The following is a 21,230-nucleotide window of genomic DNA, read 5'->3' as shown; positions in this document are numbered from 1 at the left end:
GTGGCTGTTCTTTCGGACATAGCCAAAAGAACAGACACCATTTCGATCCTGCAGCCACTATGAATCAAGACACAGAGCAATTAAATATATCAGTTCCTAGAGGGTTTTCGTTTAAATCAGTGGAGAAAATTGAAAATTTGTGATGGCCTGAGATTCGAACCTGGTTCTCCTGCTTACTATGCAGATGCACTGCGCACTACACAGTCTGGATACAGTGGTCATTGCTGCTTCTAGGGCTTTTCAAGCACGCCTCCCATCAGATCAAAATTCTCAACTTATCCACACACTACTGATGTTGTGTCCCTTGCCCTTCATCCTCATTAATCGCAACATTTCTCTCATTCCCTAAGGTGTGCGTTCTGGGTATGGTTCTACCGTGAAACGATCATTGGCTGGCCGGCCGCTGTGGAAGAGCGGTTAGGCGCTTCAGTCCGGAACCGCGCTGCTGCTGCAATGACGGGTTCGAATCCTGCCTCGGGCATGGATGTATGTGATGTCCTTAGGTTAGTTAGGTTTAAGTAGCTCTAAGACTGGGGGGCTGATGACCTCAGATGTTAAGTACCATGGTGCTTAGAGCCATTTGAACCATTTGATCATCGGCTGTCCTCGCCTTAATTATGTATGGGGGGGGGGGGGGGGAAATTGATGACCTCAGATGTTAAGATCCATAGTGCTTAGAGCCATTTGAACCATCTGACCATCGTCTGTCCTCGCCTTAATTATGTATGGGGTGTCTGTAGCTTTGAAAATGTCCTCATATATAATTAAAATGAGCCAAGCCAATGATCCCCTCAATGCAGATGTATACCAAGCTCGAACACTTACGAAAATCAGCAAAAGAACCTGAGTAATGAGAATGATGGGCAAGGGACGCTACATCAGTAGTGTGTGAATAAGTTGAGAATTAGGATCTGGCAGGAGGCGAGCAAGAGTAGTCCGTGCAGCTGCGATGACCACTGTGTCTGCATGGCGTAATGGACAGCACATAAGTCTAGTAAGCAGTCTGGTATAAATTTTCATGTTTTCCCATTGATTTAAATCAATGTCCACTAGCATCAAATGCCCTTAATTCCCAAGTTTTCTTTTATTTCTATCCCTACTTCCCACCCTCCTCCCCCACCCTCCCTCCGCCCCCTGGATCCTAACGTTTCTTTTGCCAGTTCTTGCTGCCTTGGGGCCTAAGCTGTTTCAGTCTGCTCTTACTTCCTGGGTTGCATTTCCTTCCTCATGCCCCTCCCTTCCCAACCTTGCTTCTTTCCCACTGCCCCATCCTTCCTCTCTCTCTCTCTCTCTCTCTCTCTCTCTCTCTCTCTCTCTCTCTCTCAGTGTTCTTACTTATTGACCGGGTTTCCTGTATTCCTTGCACGTTTGCTCCCCTCGCTTTTTCTCTTTCATGCTACGTTTTTGTCGTCTTTGGCATCCCTTCGAGGTTTGAAATTCTCTTCTAAATTTTCTGATTGCTATGTAAGCTATTAGGGGAAGAACTAGCCCCCTACCATCTAAGGCGTGGATTCCTCTCCCTCGTTCCTTCCCCTCTTCCTTGCCTGATGTAGCGCCCCCTTCCCCACTATGTCGCCAGCATGTGTAGCCAGTATGTGTGATGGGGTTGATATGTACCAATCTGGCTGAGGCCTCTTCCCACACCCTCCCCTCTGGGTACCATTCCTCCTATTAGCTGAAGAAGTGCCCCCCTCCCATTCTTCAGCACCTGCTGGTGATAGTCCTTCCTCTACAGACCCCTCCCCCTGTCATCCATCAGATGAAAGGGCTGCTGCCACATCTTAGCCACAAAGCACAGAGTCCGTGTGCCCCAAGGCCACCTGCTGTCTTTTGGTTCTGGATCTTGCAGAAGCCCTTTCCCCCTTTGCCCTGCCCTCGAAGCCCTTTCCCCCTTTGCCCTGCCCTCCTCAACCTTTGAAAGATAAGAAGCAACAGAACAAAGCCAATCCAGTGCCTCAGAGGTGCCTCCTCCCCCCATGCAAACCAGAGTCTGGCTTCTTATCTATGGATTTCACTGTGTCCTTATTGGTGATGGATGGTTACCTGGGGGCCTGATTGGCTCCAACCCGGTCAGTGCTTTTTCATCTAATTGGGGGCTCCTCATTGACCAATTTGTTGAGTGCCACGACCGGTGCCTTCTTAAGGATGGTTGCCTTACTCATTTAAGAGCTGTGTACGACACTTTCTCTGCCATTGATCTTTTGTTCTCTTCCCCTTCCCTTCTTCCTTCCTTACACTGATCATCACCATATGATGATCTCTGTGATAATGACCACTTTGCAGTGATTCTTTAGTTCCCTTGATACCTCCCAATAAGTACCCTGCTGTGTTTTCCATCGTAATGATTGGCCTCTGTATATCTAACACATCATTGTCTCACCTTCTTTGTCAGAATGTTTTGATGCAGTCATCTGTGATCTGACTGATATGATAATCCACACTACCAGTGATGCTGTTCCCCATTGGAGAGGCCCCGTTAACTCTTGGCCAGCTCCATGGTGGAGCACAGCAATTGCTGCCACTGTCCATGACCGTCATGGCGCCTTGCAACATTCCACCAATGCCCATTATTTCATCAAACACAGCAATTGGGTGTGTTCGGAATGCTTTATCTTCTCTCTAGGTTCTTCTGCTCCTTTGTCATGAATGTGAGCAACACTCCACACTCTCCAAGGTTGTCAGCGGTCGTCTTTCATTTGGGACATTGCACTTCCAGGTTGCCTTTGTACAGATCCATCAGTTCTTGTGGAACACCTCGCAACCCATTTAGTGATGGCTTCGCTGTTAGCCTCCTATCCAGTTGCCTTTCTCCTCCAAAACAGTGAGCTGAAGCTCCCTGCTTATATTTTAGCCCTTGTCAGGCGAAATCCGAACCTTTTCCCAAATGTGAGCTTATTCTGGCTCTCTCTTACTCTCACGATTCAGCTCCTAGTACTGATTCCACCCATAACCAATTGCTTTAACAAATTAGACCTCCACAACGACAATATTTCCTCCAGGCTCCAAGGCATTTCTACCTCTTAATGGAAAGACAGTAGTGTGGTTCCTGTCCTTATGCCTGGCAAGGTTCCATTGCCCCTTGATAGTTATTGGCCAACGTCCATGTAAGTTATTAGAATGGATGGTGGCTTGTCAGTTCAATTGGGTTCTTGAATCTTGGGACCATTTATCTCCTTACCAGTGCGGCTTTTGTGAGGGATATTTTCTGACTGATCATCTGTTTCAATTGGATACTGCAGTTCAGCAGGCCTTTTCTCAGTGCTGCCATCTTGTCAGAGTCTTCTTCCATCGTTGGAAGGCCTATGACACAGTTTGGCGCCATCACATCCTCCTTATGCAGCATGAGTGGGGTCTTTCAGGTCCCCTCCCGAATTTTTATTTGCCAGATCCTGTCCCACCCATCTTTTGGAGACTGGGTTGCCACTGTTCTCAGCTCTCCACAGCCCCAGGAGAACGCCATTACACAGGGCTCCACATGAAGTGTCCCTTTTCTGTCACTGATATTGATATACTTGTGGCCTCTGCCAGACTTTTGATTCCCAGTGTTCTGTATGTAGTTGATTTCTGTATCTGGGCTAGCTCCCACTCAGTGGCCTCTGTGGAGTGACAGCTCCAGGGTGCCTTCCAGCACACTTCCATGTGGACTCTTCGCATAGTTTTCATTTCTCTCCCCTTAAGTCGAGTGTTGTGCATTTGTATCGCTGTACTACTGTCCATCCTGATCTGGAGATTTACCTCGATGTCCAATACCTGACCATGGTCCCCCAGTTCCGTTTATTGGCTTTTTTTTGACAACAAACTTACTTAGTTACCCAGTATCCGTCATTTGAAGGTTGGCTCTTTTCATAACCTCAAAGTTCTTCACTTCCACGCCCCCTCTCCCCCCTCCCCCCCCCCCCTCGCTTAGTCCTCCAGCCCGAGATTTGGATGCATCTCTTCTGGGGTGCGAAAGCCTCCATCACTCCAACAATGTTCCATTGTTTGTTCTGAAGGCTCTTACGGGAGTTTCGGGAGGCCATTGTTTCCTATGCCGTTGGCTCTAAATCCGCCGATCATGACCCGCCGGTGTGGCCGAGCGGTTCTAGTTGCTTCAGTCCGGAACCGCGCGACTGCTACAGCCACAGGTTCGAATCCTGCCACGGGCATGGTTGTGTGTGATGTCCTTACATTAGTTAGGTTTAAGTAGTTCTAAGTTCAAGGGGACTGATGACTTCAGAAGTTAAGTCCCATAGTGCTCAGAGCCATTTGAACCATTTGAACCATTTGAACCTTGACCTTGTCTCCACAACGGCCAGATTTTCCCCGTCTTTTCTTTAAATTTTGTCTGGTCTGTTGTACTGTTCTATTTCCCCTTTTCTTGTGTCTTCTTCCCCAGGTGTGTGGACCCCGTTGTATCGTGATAATGCTATGGTATGGTGTGGGTGTCGAGAAGAGTCTGTGGCGGTGCTGATGCATTGCGTTTCTGTGGCATCCCTGCTCTCCCTGTTTCCAGCCATACCTCCTGTTCTTTCCTTTACCTGCTGCCGTGACGTCCCTTTTCCCTCTATGTTTGCACGTTATCGCTTCCGCTTGATTGGACTGTGCTGTTTGTATTGTTCCTCCCTTGGTTTCTGCCATCTTAGATCATAGGACCAATGGCCTTGCTGTTTGGTCCCCTCGTCCCAAATCAGCCAACCAACCAACCAATCTGTCACTGCTTCTTTTATGCATAGATTGTACAATAGGGGCGAAAGACGCGTCGCTGTGTGACATAAAGTATCCTTTATAGCCGGAGCACCTCGTACTTCGTATTCCAATCTTACTGTTCCCGCTATATTCTTGTGAATATTGTCCTTCTTCCCCTACAGCTTACACCTATTTTCCTGAGATTTTCGAATATCTTCCAGGTCTTTACGTTCTTAAAGGCTTCTGTTGGTTGACAAATCCCACGAAAGTGTCTTGATTTTTCTTAAGCCTCGCTTTCATTGTCAAGCGCAACGTCAAGCCAGCTTCTCTAATTCTTTCACCTTACCTCAAGCCGAAGTGATCGTCATCTAAAAGGTTTCTTTTCCAATCTTAAGTGTAAAGGGTGCTCTAACGTTTCCTTACAAACTTCTAGGACCTGTAGAGGGGAGTGAGTAGACATTATTTTGAATTCAAACCCATATGTGGAACCCTATCATTTCCGCGCTTCAGCCGTTTGACAACTTTTTCTATAGTTACTTATAAGACAGAGTAGTCATACAGGGAAGCGGGGGGGGGGGGGGGGGAGGGGGGGGGGACTGCTACTTCGGATCGGCTGACCTATCTCTCTAACCTAGTTAGAGCCTCATGCAAGCGTCTGTGAGTGTCAGCAAGATAACTGAATAGACCTTTGCAGAATAAACCGACATGTACCTTCTATATCTCAAAGCTCACGGTAATGGAAGAGCTGCTCGTCGCCTTTCTCGAGATTTTTATCCTCAACGTACGAGTCCATGGCATACCCTTTTAGCTAGAAGTACGCAATGATCGAAAAAGGAGCATTTTGTCTGTCAGCAGGTATGACGGTGGTGCTCCATGGAGATGCCGCACACCCGAATTGGAAGCAGCTGTACTGCATCAGTTGAAGAGAATCAGCCAACTAGTACACGAGCAATTGCGCGTGCTAATGGATGTTGCTCCCAGCACCTTCTCATATGTTCTGCATGACCAACAAAAGTCCGTGCCATCTCCAAAGCATACAAACACTAATTACAGCAGATTTTACACAACACGTAAATTTTTTGTGAAAACTGATTAAGCTTCCTGTTTGCTTCTTAGGTCATTAATGAGTGAAATTGTAAAACAAATGATGTACTGGGTCGCGCCTAATAAATTACTTAATAAAATGGTCGCGTTATCAACATATTTTCAAAAGTTTGTAGTACGGAAACCGAAAGTTTCCGACATGGATATTATCAATTCAGTTCCCTCTACACGCTCTCGATGTCTGTAAGGGGAAGTTTAGAGCACCCCTTACATGTATTATGCATGCCTGTTTCATGATATGTTCTACACCATTGAGGATCTGCTTACTACAGAGCTGTGGAAAAGATTGTAGATAAAATTTGATCTAATCTCAGGACCCTGCGAGACCGACCACTTAAGATCTAAAATGCATACAGGAAGGCAGTGTGAGAAGACGTACAAAAGTATTATAGTAGGAAAGCATTTTAGACAGAACAAGTCGGAAGGCTGTTTATGTGGAAAACAAACTAGAAGATGAAGAGAAAGTCGAAGAAGAATTTAGATTGGCAACTGTTCCATCGACCCACAGTGGAGTTTGGACTTTGAATTAAACGGCTGGGTGGTGTTTACGGTCCTGGGCCCTGGCGAAGTGCCAGAACTGTAGCACCGATGGCTGGGGCGCCCCCGCTCCCAATAAGCAGCTGGTGGGATGGCGTTCGCCGAACTGCGCTGCTAAGTCCTCTCGGCAGGGCCGCACTTAGGCCAAGTTGTCTGCCGCCGAACAGCCGAGCGCTCCTAACGCCCGCCGACAGCAGCTGTTGTTTCGGGCTTAATACAACACCTGGCACGCTGAAGCAACCAGTAGCTTCAACCTGCTGGCACTATTAAATTCACAGTAACTGCGTATTTAGCACTGCGCAGAGGAGGCATTTCTGGTACATTGTATTATAGTCGCATGTGAGGCCCACAAGAAGTATGACCCTACCATCCCTGCAATGACCTTTTGACATCACACTAGTCAGATTTTCCGCCATACTTCGCGAACGCTCGGCTCCGTGCAGGGCTCACGGGAAATCAACGTGTCAGTGAAGAGACACCGACTATATGTCTTAACTAAGTCGTGTGCTATCGAGAGCTTGCATGTATTAATTGTCCGCAGCTCGTGGTCGTGCGGTATGGTTTTCGCTTCCCGCGCCCGGGTTCCCGGTTTCGGTTCCCGGCGGGGTCAGGGATTTTCTCTGCCTCGTGATGACTGGGTGTTGTGTGATGTCCTTAGGTTAGTTAGGTTTTAGGAGTTCTAGGGGACTGATGACCATAGATGTTAAGTCCCATAGTGCTCAGAGCCATTTGAACTATGTATTAACTTCTCAGATGGTAGCTGGCGTGTTTTTATACCCCAAGGATCGTTTGGTTCCAAAGAAATAGTTTTAATGCAGATGTAGACTTCTCATCCTCCAGACATGCTTTTTTATGTACTTTTTATTAAAACCAGATTTATATCACTGTTGGAAATAGAATAATTTGAGGTCTTTGCAGTGGTGTCAGGAAATACCTGAGGTACACAACAAGTGATTTGTAATATTATATTTCAAGTTTGTTAGGAAAATAAAAACTTAACAATAGTACACCTAGTAAATCGACATTTATATGTCCGTTGTTGTAAACAATTTGTAAAAAAATACATATAATACATGAAAATCCATTTCTATAACAAATTCACAGTTACATCTACATGGCTGCTCAGCAATTCACACTTAAGTGCCTGGCAGAGGGTTCATCGAACCATTTTCATACTACTTCTCTACCATTCCACTCTCGAATGGCACAAGGGAAATCTTTCCGTTCGAGCTTTGATTTCTCGTATTTTATTATAATGATCATTTCTCACTACTTAGGTGGGTATCAACAAAATATTTTCGCATTCAGAAGAGAAAGTTGGTCATCGAAATTTCGTAAATAGATCTCGCCGCAAAGATAACCGCCTTTGTTTCAATGACTGCCACCCCAACTCGCGTATATCAGTGCCATTCTCACCCCTACTGCACGATAACACGAAACGAGCTGCCCCTGTTTGCATTTATTCGATGTCCTCCGACAATCCTACCTGGTAAGGATCCCATACCGCGCAGCAATATTCCAGCAGAGGACGGACAAGTGTAATGTAGGGTGTCTTTTTAGTGGGTTTGTCACATCTTCTAAGTGTTCTGCCAACAAAGCGCAGTCTTTGTTTCACCTTCCCCACAATATTATCTATGTGGTCTTTCCAGTTTAACTTGCTCGTAACTTTATTTCCTGGGTATTTAGTCGAATTGACAGCCCTTAGATTTGTGCGCTTTATAGTATACCCATAATTTATCGGATTTCTTTTAGTACCCATGTTGATGACCTCGCACTTTTCTTTGTTTAGTGCTAATTGCCTGTTTTCGCATCATACAGAAATTATCTCTAGATCATTTTGTAATTCGAATTGATCGTCTCATGATTTTACTAGACGGTAAATTACAGCGTCATCTGCAAACAATCGAAGGGGACTTCTCAGCTTATCACCTACATCATTTATATAAAACAGGAACAGCAGAGGGCCTATGACACTACCTTTCGGAACGCCAGATATAACTTCTGTTCTACTCGACGATTTACAGTCTCTCACTACGAACTGTGACCTCTCTCTGAGGAAATCACGAATCCAACGCATCCACACACAAAGGGAACCACCGGTATGAGTGTCAAGAGTTCAGATGGAAAACCAGTCTTAAGCAAATGAGAGAAAGGTGGTAGGAGTATATACAGGAACTATACAAGGGCGATGTACTAGGAGGCAATATTATGGAAATAAAAGAGGACATAGATGGTGAAATGGGAGATATGATACTGCGTGAAGAATTTGACAGAGCACTGAAAGACATAATTCAAAAAAGGGCTCCGGGAGCTGCTGATAGCCTTGGGAGAGCCAGTCATGCCTAACCTTACCATCTGGTTAGCAGGATGTATGAGACAGGCAAAATACCCTCGGACTACAAGAAGAATATAATAATTCCGATCCCAAAGAAAGCAGGTGTCGTCAATTGTGAAAATTATCTAACTATCAGTTTAATAAGTCATGGCTACAAAAACACGAATTCTTTACAGGCCAATGGAAAAGCAGGCAGAAACTGACCTCGGGGGAAAATCAGTTGGGATTCTGTAGAAATGTTGTAACACGCGATGCTATACTGACCCTATGACTTAACTTAGAAAATGGATTAAGGAAAGGCAAATCTACGTTTCTAGCATTTGTAGACTTAGAGAAAGCTTTTGACAATGCTGACTGGAATATTCTCTTTCAAATTCTGAAGGTGGCAGGGGTAAAATACGGGGAGCGAAAGGCTATTTACAGTTTGTACAGAAACCAGATGGCAGTTATAAGAGTCGAGGGGCGTGAAAGGGAAGCAGTGGTTGGGAAGGGAGTGAGAAAGGGTTGTAGCCTCTCCCCGAAGTTATTGAATCTGTATATTGAGCAAGCGGTAAAGGAAAAGAAAGAAAAATTCGGAGTAGATATTAAAATCCATGGAGAAGAAATAAAAACTTTGAGGTTCGCCGATGACATTGTAATTCTGTCAGAGACAGCAAAGGACTTGGAAGAGCAGTTGAACGGAATGGACAGTATCTTGAAAAGGAGGATATAAGATGAACATCAACAAAAGCAAATTGAGGATAATGGAATGTAGTCGAATTAAGTCGGGTGATGCTGAGGGAATTAGGTTAGGAAATGAGACACTTAATGTAGTAAAGGAGTTTTGCTTTTGGGGAGCAAAATAACTGATGATGGTCGAAGTAGAGAGGATATAAAATGTAGACTGACAATGGCAAGGAAAGCGTGTCTGAAGAATAGAAATTTGTTAACATCGAGTATATGGTGATGATGATGTTTGGTTTGTGGGGCGTTCAACTGCGCGGTTATCAGCGCCCGTACAAATTCCCAACCTTTGCTCAGCCCAGTCTCGCCAGTTTCATGAATGATGATAAAATGATGTGGACAACACAAACACCCAGTCATCTGAAGGCAGATGAAAATCCCTTACCCACGGGGAATCGAACTCGGGACCTTTTTTTTTGTAAGCATACATATTTATTTAAATTCTTACCAACGATACATTTTTAAAACACTTCTTTCTATTAGGATATTAAATTCCTACAGTTGGTTAACATTACTGTCATTTGTTTTTATAGGTTTTCGTTTGTATAGTCTTTTCTTTTGCATTTTTCTCTAATTGTTGTTCCTCGAACCCTTTTCCATGGCCATTTGTCGTCCTTTTTTTTTTTGTGGGTAAACCATTGCAGAACGGGCAAAGTACTTTATATCTATCATCAGCAAACAGATTATGATTCAGATTTGTGTACGTATGTGATGCACTTTGTGGTGCTACAGGCATTATGTGCATACGGGTTTGATGTCTTCGTCTAGTCAGCACTGTTAGGTGGGACAGTATGAGGGAAAACATCAGCATGACAGACGGTGCAGAAGCGGGAGAAATTTTTACATACACTACAACTAAAAGGTAAACCGAAGAAGAAGCAAAAATAATGTTTTATTATATGAGAGAAGCAAAGAGGAAAGTATATATTTTCTAAAGCACATAGTAGTGGAAACCTTCATTTTTTATGGGTAGTTGGTGCTTTTCACTAAGTAGTATTTGTATCCCGAACAATATAGTACAAATAATGAAGTATATCTGGATGCCATGCAACAGCGCATAACCGAAATCTGTTCTTTTTTTTTTTTTCAAAAACACACATTTAGAAGCACTGGTAGTACTGTTGCACGTACTTTTGACTCTGATTTGGATGTGAGCATGATAGAGGTTTAGTGGGACGCACTTTGTAACACTGATTTCGCTTAGAAGAAACACTTTCCGGTTCTTGGGAAGCGAGAACGCGACCGCGAGACCACGGGCTCCGGACAACATCTAGTGTAGACTTAAGTGTCAGGAAGTCTTTCCTGAAAGTATTTGTGTGGAAGTGTAGCCGTGTATGGAAGTGAAATATGGAAGTTTAGACAGGAAGAGAATAGAGGCTTTGGAAATGTGGTGCTACAGAAGAGTGCTGAAGGTTAGACAGGAAGATCATGTAACTAATGAGGAAGTACTGAATAGATTTGGAGAGAAGAGGACTTTGTGGCACAACCTGACTAAAAGAAGGATTCTGTTGGTGGGATACATTCTGAGGCATCAAGGAATCATCTATTTAGTACTGGAGGGAAGTGTGGAGGGTAAAAATTATAGAGGGAGACCAAGAGAAGATTACACTGAGCAGATTCAGAAGAATAAAGGTTGCAATAGTTACTCGTATATGAAGAAGCTTGCACAGGATAGGGTAGCATGAAGACCACGACAACAACGACAACAACCAATAAAGGATGCCTTTGGTTTTCTTTTCAGTGCTGAACCTGTCTTTCTAAAGTTTGATACCCACAGCTGAATAGTTTTCCTGCTCGGGACATGATAATGTCGGCCAAGTTCGAATCGTCTCTGAAACTGTTACTGAGTACTAATCAAAGAACCACCGTTACGAATAAATTCATCCACTACAAACGCACTCTGAAAATGGCACGTGCACCACTTTCAAACTAAACGAACTTCTTCCCTTGTCAGCAACATCAAACCTTATAACAGCAGCACGAAACCGAGATATAGAGTTTTCGTTCCCACAAAAATTTTCTTATGTTGTGCCGGTCCAAATGATATTACTGAAGTACTCAGTCGATTTTTGCGTTCGACCATGGAGACATTTCGAAAGGAGGTCAGGATCAAACTCCTTATACGCAGGTTTGATAGCTTCCATCACCGCAGACCCTACACTGGTTTTCTGCGTGCAACTTGTTCCTCTCTACTTGCTGCCTGAGATTTGTAGCTCTTGCACTGTGAAGCAGCACCTGGTGGATAGAGATCGTTTACAAGGATAGTGTCAGTGGATGATCTGTGGAAGAATGTAGCACACACTGTTCTTTTCATTTGTTGGAGGTGATACGGGCTGTATCTTATTGTCATTCCGTAACAACACTCGAGTTTTTTCTGTAGGTCTTCCTTTGCTTCAAAATTTATTATCTTTAAAATTCAACATTTACAAAACATTATGTGGATGTGCAATAACACCGCTTCTGTTTACACAGAACATGTAGTCAAGGAATAAATAACTGATAAACAAAGCCTTCAACATTGAATACTTCCAGACATACAGTTCAGTAAGTCAATGTACAACGAGTGGATTTTACTATGTTAACTTGAAATGATATGAAGTACACTTCCAATCGGAATAGTTGACAAATAATACCTCAAATTTTTCATGAGTGATCAAATATAATTAAAGGTCAATAACTAGAAACAGTCAATTTTAGACTAATTTCACCATATACTCCCCTTACATCATTATCCATTGCGCATTTTCAGGGTTTTGGTGTATTAGAGCCCTGTTTGATGGACTTTCACCTGAGCCAGAAATATTTTATCTATCATGCTCTCCGGAACGGGAGGTCGGGAAAGTCAACTATATACACTCCTGGAAATGGAAAAAAGAACACATTGACACCGGTGTGTCAGACCCACCATACTTGCTCCGGACACTGCGAGAGGGCTGTACAAGCAATGATCACACGCACGGCACAGCGGACACACCAGGAACCGCGGTGTTGGCCGTCGAATGGCGCTAGCTGCGCAGCATTTGTGCACCGCCGCCATCAGTGTCAGCCAGTTTTTCGTGGCATACGGAGCTCCATCGCAGTCTTTAACACTGGTAGCATGCCGCGACAGCGTGGACGTGAACCGTATGTGCAGTTGACGGACTTTGAGCGAGGGCGTATAGTGGGCATGCGGGAGGCCGGGTGGACGTACCGCCGAATTGCTCAACACGTGGGGCGTGAGGTCTCCACAGTACATCGATGTTGTCGCCAGTGGTCGGCGGAAGGTGCACGTGCCCGTCGACCTGGGACCGGACCGCAGCGACGCACGGATGCACGGTTAGGCCGTCTTCCTCTCACGCCCCAACATCGTGCAGCCCGCCTTTTAGGCCGTCTTCCTCTCACGCCCCAACATCGTGCAGCCCGCCTCCAGTGGTGTCGCGACAGGCGTGAATGGAGGGACTAATGGAGACGTGTCGTCTTCAGCGATGAGAGTCGCTTCTGCCTTGGTGCCAATGATGGTCGTATGCGTGTTTGGCGCCGTGCAGGTGAGCGCCACAATCAGGACTGCATACGACCGAGGCACACAGGGCCAACACCCGGCATCATGGTGTGGGGAGCGATCTCCTACACTGGCCGTACACCACTGGTGATCGTCGAGGGGACACTGAATAGTGCACGCTACATCCAAACCGTCATCGAACCCATCGTTCTACCATTCCTAGACCGGCAAGGGAACTTGCTGTTCCAACAGGACAGTGCACGTCCGCATGTATCCCGTGCCACCCAACGTGCTCTAGAAGGTGTAAGTCAACTACCCTGGCCAGCAAAATCTCCGGATCTGTCCCCCATTGAGCATGTTTGGGACTGGATGAAGCGTCGTCTCACGCGGTCTGCACGTCCAGCACGAACGCTGGTCCAACTGAGGCGCCAGGTGGAAATGGCATGGCAAGCCGTTCCACCGGACTACACCCAGCATCTCTACGATCGTCTCCATGGGAGAATAGCAGCCTGCATTGCTGCGAAAGGTGGATATACACTGTACTAGTTCCGACATTGTGCATGCTCTGTTGCCTGTGTCTATGTGCCTGTGGTTCTGTCAGTGTGATCATGTGATGTATCTGACCCCAGGAATGTGTCAATAAAGTTTCCCCTTCCTGGGACAATGAATTCACGGTGTTCTTATTTCAATTTCCAGGAGTGTATAATCAGTATGGAATACTGTAGTTAACACAAAATTAATTTAAATGTAAACGCAAAAGGGCCCGCCGAGTCCAACTTCTAAAGATAACCATCTAAGCGTAACTCACTTCCACTTCAACAAAGACAGCGATGTTTGACCTTTAACTTCACAAATTAGCGAAATGTCTCTGTACCAAAAATTTAATGCTTCAAATTCTTACCTTATCGGTCAAATTCTGACAACTAATATAAATTCTAACATCAAAAATTAACACCACCAACTTAAATATCAAACGACACGTCACTTCAGTGCGCTAGCGGCCACTCTTGTAGAGAAAACAAATAAAAATATTAGTATTTTATTACTTCTTACGTTAATATAAACACGTGGGACGCAAGTACAGACTGTGTAGCTTCTAGTGGTTAATATTCGTTGAGATTTTGATAATAAAGATACTACTATAGGAGTTACAGATGGAAAGTACTTAGTGGTGGCTTTCAATAAACATTGTGCAGCTAATTTACCAAGGCCTAATGATCTCCTAAAAGTGTCAATAATAATTCTAGAGTGTATTCAAGTGACATCAAGCAAGGCCTATGCCATCTCTAAAGTAGAGAGCTAGCTGAAGGGATCACAGTTGTGAATAGAATTATTCTCGCAGTTGCTTAACGTAAATTAGACTTAATATTATGACGACTGTGAACTTATTGCATGTTGGCGTCATTCCATGGGAACATATGTCCAATATCACTTGAATTAATGTGCAGACGTGTGTCCAATATCGCTTGTTATTAATGATGGGAAACGTCGATTCCGTTACATGGGAAGATATGTCGAATGTCACCTGAATTAATGTGCAGAAGTGTGACCAATATCGCTTGTTAGTAATGATGGGAAACCTCGATTTCTGATCGATAAGAGCGTGTGTCGAACATCATCTGTAATTTAGTTTGGGAGAGCTCGGTTTCTGATCGATCCGCTCATGGCAGGCGATCCAATGACTATCCGTTGGTACTATCAGAAAGAGCCGCCCTTAATGCATTGTGGATCATAATAATGTGCTGGGGTGCATATCACGTGTAGCAACGGCAACTAACAAACGAAAAACTGCAGTCGCACGGTGGCGGCTCCTCTGGAAAATCTGCAGTTCTCTGTGAATCATCCTTAACCTGGAAAAATCAAGGAATCTCATAAAATCTCAACGAATTCTGCATTTTCAACTAAGCGTTAAAAGTGCATTTTGTTGAGTCTTACGAATCACATATTTTAAAATATTTAAAAGTGTGTCAATTACATATGAATATTATTCCATATAAACCGTCAATGTTTAAAAACTGTGATTAACCTCCTGCTTATGGCTGATATATAGCTCGGCTGAGAGGAAATAACTTATTATTGTTGTACGTCGCTCCTCTCCCCTCCCTCTCACAATTCATTTATCAAGAGCTTCTTGTTACCATCTTCCTCCTCACAACTGGAATTCTCATGGAAATTTTTTGCCGTGTTTGAGGAGCTGCCCTGAATCATGTTCCGTCCAATTCTGGAATTTCCTCTCGTCTCGCGTTGTGTGTTCCGGAGTCGAATCTTGTAGCCATAACCTATTCTCGCGATAAAGATTACAGTCACCTTACTACGACGTGTTTCCTTTGTTCGGGCATTTGATTATTGACTAATTTTCTAGATTTTTTCATCTGAATGTTGGCATCTACTTTTCAAACTGATTACAATCTGTTGACGTTTTCACCTGGTTTTCTAATCTGCGAAGAGGTATTTAGTTTCTTGTTTGCAACTTACAAGCGAATCATCATCATCTCTCATAACAAATAAAACATTTTACTAAATTCAGTTAAGCAATATTTTTTGGACGACAATTAGGTCTTTGTCTGTTACCTTCACATGAAAATGAGCATAAATGTTTATGACATATCCATGCATACCGGCACTGTATGAGAACTCGTTTTGTAAATTTCTTCAAACACAATGGGAGCCTGTGCAGTGGTAGGAGTCATACTATTTTCTGCAGTGTTTCACGAAATTGTCAAATTTTAAGCCAACCTATAGTTTACTTTTGAAAGTCCGCTTGCTTAGCTGGGTGGTAACGTGGTTGCTCCCATGCAAGCTGGCCCGTGTTCGATTCCCGGTGGGTTGAAGATTTTTCCCCGATCGGGTGCTGGGTGTTGTCCTTATCATCATTTCATTCTCATCACCGGCGAGCAAGTCGTCCAAAGTGGAGTCGAATGGAATAAGACTTGCAATTGGCGGCCGAACTTCCCCAATAGGGACCTCTCGGCTAACGATGCCATACGCTTATTTCCATATTTTTTTTTTTTTTTTTTTTTTTTTTTTTGTTTTTGTTAACTGTTGTAGCCAGATCGTAGTTCCTTGCGTATCTCTGGCATTCGCTCCGCGCGAGTCAAACGTCACATAACTTTTCGAACAAGCTCGATACTGAATCGAACACTGTGGCGTATACGGATGTTTCGAGCCCTTTCGGACGCGAGTAACGTTTTCCCAGCCCTAAATGTGACACATGGAAAATAAACTGGCCGAGAAATCCATTCTCTTTTCTGTTACACTACTAGCGACACTTTATTAGAAGCAGTAAGTGCCGTAAAACGCCAGAACGTCGTAAGGCGGAATTACAAAATTAGCTGTACGTAGCCACCTCAGAAAGAACTTTACACACGTCGTTCCACGCTAAGACCATTGCGCAAAACAGGAGTGGGACACTGTGAGGAGAGAGTACGCAATGTTCCGGGTTTCCTGGAAAGACACCTCTCCTGCGGTAAGGATAATGCGAGTATCGCAGGATGCGAGTCGAGTGAATTACCGCCGTAACTGAAAACGTACTCCAAAGTTGAGAGGAGGGACAGCACGATTCTTCTGGCTAAAACGCTTAAGTTGCACGCAGATTAACCTATTCCCTTCTCAGATAAAAAAAAAATTTCTTTTCATATTTTCCATCGGAATAGTAAACAAGCATGTCTCAAGTACAAATGAATTATTTCTTGATAATTCACTAAGGCATAAGTGGTGGTCCACATGTGTGTATCTCAATTCTTACTTACCTTGAAAACGTACTAGTCCTTTTCTTAGTGTTAATATTTTTAAGTTAATTAACTTCCAAGACAGGTTTCTGTTCATGTTCTGAAACACATTTATGAAGAAAACAATAATAATACAAATATTTCTGGAAAGTAATACCTTACTACTGCCAGTAACCAAATCCTTACGGTACGTTCTATGATAAGCTTCGAAACAATTATTTTTCACAATGCGTAAGTACGTTCCGCATTTGACGCGTACTGGAATAGCAGTCACGTTTCCTGCATTTTAAAGCATTCATTGCTTGTATAAATTTTGGTATTTGGCCAACATTGTAAAGTATAGTTTCTGAAACTGATTGTAACACAGCTCTTGTTGGCTTTTTATTCAAATCTTCTACATCATCTACATCTTCATTGTCAGAATAATTCACTGTGCAAGGACGTCCTCTTCTAATAACCGACACGACGTATTAACTTCTCATTGTAAATAGCAATGGCGGTTCTCCCGCCGGATGACGTTTCGCAAATTCCACAATATTTCCTCGAAGAAAATGTTTTACATCTTCAAGTGGTTGAAGCTTGCTGGCGGCTTGGTACGATTGACGTTATCCGCACGTCGACGCCCCGAATATAGAACACGCGCGGAAATCAGGCATGCGCAGTGATTTGCAGATAGATGGTGCCATACTCAAACAACCTTTGCTGAAAATTAACCGTGTTTTTCGAACATCTGCAAAACTGAAGAGCCTCTTGGGATCGGTTAGGGATGATCTTGACCTGACTAAACGTGGTGTATATAAAATTCCTTGTCAGTGTGGGGCGGCATATATAGGCCAAACATGTCGCACAGTACAAGAACGCTGCGATGGACATCTGTAGTTGCAGAACACTGTCTGAATATAGGACATCGCATGATTTATGAAAAGACGGAAGTTTTATCCTAGACATCGTCTCTCTGGGATTGCGTGATTAAGTACGCAGTAAATATTCGTAGAGCTGATAATCTCAACAGGGATGCGGGATTTCAACTCACTCAGCCTGGAACCCTGCATTGGTTACTATTAACTCACGACGAGAAAATCAAGATTTTTCGATCACAGGCCCGTCATAGCAACGGTCTAGTCCTTATAAACTATAGAGTGCAGCAATCAGTCGTCCTTCTTTAGATTTTTTTACGCAAATCCAGATTTCAGCTAGTGGCTAGCCATTCTCAATACACTCTTTTCTATGCTCGATGCCTGTACGTCCCTGTAGTATTCAAAGAAATGTGACTGACTCCCGAACAACAGGGACTTACATGCATCGAGAATAGAAAATAGTGCATTGAGAATTGCTAGCCACTAGCCGAAATCTGAATTTCCGTAACAAAATCTAAAAAAGGAAGACTGATTGCTGCACTCTATAATTTATAAGCCACATAACAGTCGCTGACTGCACCCACTTTCCGAATGGAAGGTAACCTGATGATTGGTCTAGTCCGTTTTTTTTTAGCGAGTAATGTCTGGCCGCACTATAAGTAAACATAGCGTACAGCGCACGCGCAGGAGTGTCGCAGTGCGATTTTCGGCAGATACCGTTTGAGTATGCACCATCAATCTACGAATCATTGCGCATGCGGAATTTCCGCTCCTGCACATGTTTCGCGAGCGTGTTCTATGTACGGGGCGTGGACATGCGGTTACTGTCAGTCGTACCAAGTCACCAGTAAGACTCAACGACATGAGGATGTCGGACAGTTGATCCGAGGAAATATCGTGGAATTTACTCAACGTCACCCGGCGGTAAACGCGTGAAGACTATTTAGAACATATCCGCCAGGAAAACGTGGAGAGTTACGACGTTCTAATTCTTTACCAACCAGTTTCATCAAACTTAGCAGGACAATCTTCAGTCAAAAACGAGAAATGGTCATCCTCACACTCATATAATTCCTTATTGCTGTCATAAAGAAGAGCTTCTACTTCTTTGGCAGTTAATATTTCATGCATTGCTGTAGAGTGTAGAAATAATGGTGATTTCAGTATTCCATTATCGAAGGCCAAATTGGTATTGGCAAATATGCGTTATGACCTGATGTGTACTAGGATTTTCAGAAAATGGGGTATTTCATAGTACCAAACAAAATGTATTTAAATCGGAACTAATTCTCGACATCTAGAACAGTCAACGAACGTTGGACAAAAACCATAGATTCTCAGTCATATATTTAGGCAGAATAGTTATTTGCTTAAATTTACGATTCCCAAAAAAATGGTTCAAATGGTTCTGAGCACTATGGGACTTAACATCTGAGGTCATCAGTCCCCTAGAACTTAGAACTACTTAAACCTAACTAAGCTAAGGACATCACACACATCCATGCCCGAGGCAGGATTCGAACCCGCGACCGTAGCAGCAGCGCTGTTCAGGACTGAAGCGCCTAGAACCGCTCGATCACTCCGGCCAGCTTAAAACGAAGAGTTAGGAGGTTCACTCTCACGCCCTATCGGTGTACAAGAGGAAAAATTTGTTTATTTGGCGAGAAAAAAAAATGAACTACGATACGCATGTGTGAACCGAGGGAGCTAAGAGCTTAGCCGTTGAAATTCTGGCGTTATACGGATCAAATGCAAAGACGCGTTCGTTCAGTCGACCAGAAAAGACGCCAACAATTTGACGACGGCTGCAGAGATGCTGTTCTAGGAGGAATGAGATTTTCCAACGGTGTGGACGCTCATGCAGCGGTTCCCGAATGGCTCCGTGATTAAGGAGTGGATTTCTATCGTCGAATGATTGAACAGTTGGCAGAAAATGCTAACAGCTTTTCACAGAAGAGAAAAATAATATCACGTTTCATAGTCACTTGAAAATGTATTGAAACAATCAATAAAAGTTTGTAAGGTTGCCATAGTAGTGCGTAACTTTGAAGTTCTATCGTGCAACAGTTATAGATAGACTAAGAAAGTGGTACGTGACGGTACTCCTGCAGTTAGTATTGGAAAGCTGACCGATTCAAGTAGACTTTTCTCTTAAAAGCATAAATTGTAATTTTAGTATGTGAACCGTGATGTATTTTCGAAGAATATTCTTAAGAATTTATTTTATTTACTAGCGATTCATCAAGAACATTAACACATTTAATCATGCTATGTAAGCGTGGAAGTAGGGAGTAACTGATGAAATCATAACCAAATTCCTTTTAACAAATAGGAATTTTATTCGCTTAAATAGTGCCAAAAGCATTTTTTAAAGAAACATATTTAAAATTTATAATCAGAAAGCACCCTCTAAATATCAAAGTGACAATTTATTCAGAGGCAGAAAGAAGCAAGTTTTGACTGTATGATCTTTCGGGCACAGAACCTTCCCGCTCCCTTTTGACACGATCATCGTTACGACCGCTCACAACAGCCTCTGAAAGACTACACTGGTGCAAATCTGCAACACACCAGATAACTTTAAAACTAAGATTTTTAACAATTTACACAAGCACATAAACTATGCACCCCCCGTAGGAGAGATGGAAATGGTACAAACAACTAACAATTAAAATATTAACTTTGCCACCGAAAGTGCCACTCCATTTTAACTTCCAAGAAAAGTCTTACGGTGAAAGGGTGGCAACTTTACATACTAAAATGATCATTTAAATAAAAGCCCATGAAATGCAATCTCGTATAAAATTCTACAAGGTTGGCCAAACAATTCTCTACAGTACACAGATACCGCCTCTCAAGATCATAGGCAATAATATCAAAGTTTGCAGAGATCAAAGCATATTTCAGGTATTAGGCCGTTACACTCCAAGCAATAAATTCGTTAACACACCAAATCCGACAATTATGACTGAGGCAGCTACAAACGTACGGTAGATTGATAGGGAGGTTACCGAACAACCGGAACTGCCGGTTGCTCTAACCCGCCCCTACTCCACAAGCGAAAAACGGACCACCCAATTTATAAACAACCACCTTCCCGCATGTGGGCAAACGGAGAAGGATGGTGGGAAGACCCCAAAACAAAACGGCTGGTGACCTCACCAAGAAAACAAGTAGAATTTAACAAGAGTAAATCAAACAACATATCACCAATCACTTAACTTCTAATAAACTGCGATATCTCGAGAAGACCTGGCGCAGCACCCCCAAATCGCTCTCCCCAACCGTCCGCTGCCAGTCGCTTCAACGGACGCAGGAAGGCGCGCCGATCTCCCGTATCACGGCGTCGCAGCTCGCACCGGCCAGACTGATGTGGGTTGACTCCTGTTGCTCTCGTGTCGACCGCGAGGTCACTACCCCTCGCTATACGCCGCGGCCCACTGGACTCACGTGGCGACCTCACATGCGCCGACGCTCAAGACGGTCAAGTCATCTTGTGTCTCAGTGCGCGACCGACCAACCGATCAATGCAACCGCCAATGACCATTGCCTGAACAAACTAGAGTAGATTGGCGGTCAAACTCGCAGACGCACATGCAGGAACTAAGCCCCGACCGGGCGACCACTCGCTGAGTTTTCTTACTGGCGGAGTGGAAAGACTCTCATTTCGCCAGCTTTAAAGGTTGATCCCAACGACAGACATACTAGCACTCCGAACGACAGACAGACACTAACTACCTAACAAATGCGGACGAAAGACAGACCAACAATCTGGGGACGAGAGACTGACCCAGACTGACCGA

The sequence above is a fragment of the Schistocerca serialis genome, chromosome 8 (genome assembly GCF_023864345.2).
Source record: "Schistocerca serialis cubense isolate TAMUIC-IGC-003099 chromosome 8, iqSchSeri2.2, whole genome shotgun sequence".
NCBI lineage: Eukaryota > Metazoa > Arthropoda > Insecta > Orthoptera > Acrididae > Schistocerca > Schistocerca serialis.
Note: the sequence above shows the minus strand (reverse complement) of the source record.